This window comes from Octodon degus, unplaced genomic scaffold, assembly GCF_000260255.1.
Source record: "Octodon degus isolate 3935 unplaced genomic scaffold, OctDeg1.0 scaffold00133, whole genome shotgun sequence".
Lineage (NCBI taxonomy): Eukaryota > Metazoa > Chordata > Mammalia > Rodentia > Octodontidae > Octodon > Octodon degus.
The window spans coordinates 6225044-6227804 of NW_004524709.1; the positions used below are offsets into that span (position 1 = coordinate 6225044).

General features: G+C 42.5%; 1 non-coding gene across 1 annotated transcript; it reads right to left on the reverse strand.

The window, feature by feature from the left end:
* Positions 1–257: 257 nt before the first annotated feature.
* LOC111812648 lies at positions 258–388 on the reverse strand. The gene has a single exon (XR_002818096.1).
* Between the last annotated feature and the right edge of the window lie 2373 nt (positions 389–2761).

A 2761-nucleotide genomic window follows, 5' to 3' on the forward strand; every position in this document is an offset into this window, starting at 1 on the left:
GTTCAGAAGCAGGGCTTGTATTCGTGACTGGTGCCCAGGTGTCAGGCTAGCTTCCTTGCCCAGCCTCCTGGGGCACTGTCTTCTCCAGCACTCACTCTGGGCTTTTCTTCATCACTCCCTGCCACACCGCTGTGGTAGAGCCTGCTGTGGGAAAACTCAGCCAGGCTCAGGGCCCAAGGTGGCAGAGGTCTCATGTAAGGCCCTGGTCCAGTTCTGGGCTCAGCATGCCTGCCATAGTCTGAGTGTCCAGCCACCACGCCTGTCTGAGGCAGAGAAGCAAGGATGCCTGCTCGCAGCAGCTCTGACCATGCTCCTCCAGGGTTTGTCTTGGCCTCCAGCCCTGGCTGAGGAGCACTGGGATCCCCAGCAGCCCAGGGGGCAAGAGGCCCCAAAATAAAATTTTAAAAAATGGAAGCTGCTGTTATTTGGGAGTCCCTTATCATGTGAGGGAGCCCCTTATAGGATACATAAATTGCTATAAATTCTCTGAAAATTTAAAATTCTTCAAAATAGTATTTTTTAGAAATGCATACTAAAGTACAGTACTAACAAATGCTATATTGTATACTATGTCTAGGATTCTCTTCAATATAACCTATAGAACAGGTAGAAATAGATAAGAAATAATGAGAGGCTGGGGAGATGGCTCAGTGGAATAAGTGCTTCCCTGATAAGCACAAGGGCCCGAGTTCAATCCCTGGTTCCACCAAAAAAATAGAAAGGAAAAAAATAATGAACAAGCCAGTGTTGTTTGTCTGGATACCACTATTAGCAAACAGGGACTATCCCGTCTGGGTAGGCATGTCCATTTCTTGAACCAAGGAAAGTGTTCTACTTCTTAGCAGGGTCTTCAGAGGGACAACCACACTCCTCAGATATGGTTGTGTTTCTCAACAAGGTGGTGAATGGAAAGAGACCTGGCACCACTTCTTGTTCCTGACTTTCTAGAGGCCTGAAGGAGGCCTTAGGTAAAGTTCCAGTTTGATAGAGGAAAGGGTATGCAAAGGGATAAGTGACCTGGAACAAGGAAATAGGAGGGAGAGCCAGCTGTCCCCACGTCCTTTAGTACTATGGAAACCAGGATGGAGCTCCAGATACTGAACATGCTTCCTGTTCGAGAAATTCTTATTTTTTTTAAGTTGAACTTCAGCAAAGATTAGATTAAAAAGTGTCCACTTTGCAAGGTCTCCAGGTGCTCAATACTTTCTCAGTGTAATAAAATCACAACCTGTTTAGAAATCTGGTTCTCTGCCCAAAATAATCCAATTCTTTTTTTTTTTTTTTTACATTTAAAAATAATCCAATTCCAAATTGAGGAATCTTTCCAAAATCTTGTGGTGCATCAACTTACTTTTTTTCCTTATGAGAACCACTGTCAGGCATGTGATCAAGGTGAAAAATGTAATCTTTTCTCTGGCCTAGGTGATCATTAAAATATTTATTTATTTATTTATTTATTTGTATTTAGTACAGGGTCTACAGGGTCTCAATACACAGACTGAACTCCAAGTGATTCTCCTGTTTTCAGGCTTTCAAGTGTGTACCACCACATCCAGTCTCAATCAATGTCTCAAGTGTGCCCTGGGGGCAGGGGTGGCACAGCAGGCTGGGGGATTGAACCCCTGGCCCCTGGGTCTGCCTAAGCAGGTGCTTTAATCTGCTGAGCTACCTGGCCAGCCCCAATTTTTAAAAAATGTTTTATTTATGTATTTATTTGGTACAGGATCTTGCTACGTAGCTCACACTTGTAGTGACCCTCTTGTCTCAGCCTCCCCCATGCTGGGATTACAGGCATGTGCCACTACAGCGTTTCAGTGGCCTGCATGGCATGTGGTACCCAGTACTGGGGATCGAACCAGGGTCTTTGTGCTTATCAGGCAGTCACTTACACCACCAACCTATCTCCCCAGCCTCGATGATCATTTTATACCTAAGTATTATATACATAGGTACTAAGTAAGTCAAGCATCCAATTATATGTTTTCAAGAAATAAGACACACACACACAAAAGACAAGAAATAATGCAAATTAAGCTACACCACCATCTATTCTATGCCAGAATGGTATTACCTTCAAGGAAAGCACAAGTTAAACTTCAGAAGTCTTAACTGAGAAATGGACGTCTTTTCAGCATAGGGGTTAGCTTCAGCTACTATAAGGCACACTATAGGTAAAGGTTTCTTAGAATTCTTGTCTATTGCTACATTGCTCTGAAAGTGACTGGTCTTGTCAGAAACTCTCAGATATGATCCACCCTCACCCTTAAAAGATTCCATGTCAGGCAAAGTCTAAGTATTTCTTGTGGACTCCCAGGCACGAGGTTCTTTTGACCCTCCTTCCCCCTTTCCTGTGTCATCATCAATCATACACAACTTCAGAAGATTTCAAAACACCAGCTTCTTTCCTTTTTTCTTTCTTTCTTTCTGGACAGGGTCTTGCCATGTAGCTCAGGCTGGCCTTGAACTCACAATAATCCTCCTGCTTTAGCTTCCCAAGGGCTGGGATTATAGGTGTACACCACCATGCTTGTCTCATTATTTCTACCCCGTTTAGATTATATTGGAGAAAATCCTAGACATAGTATATAATATGGCATTTGGTAGTACTGTATTTCAAAAAAAATAACTATGTTGAGGAATTTTAAATTTTCAGAGAATTTATAACAACTTATGTATCATGTAACTGGATGTACCAATTAAATTTTATCCCTACACACACACACACACAATTTATGCATGCATATTTCACTAAACTATTTGA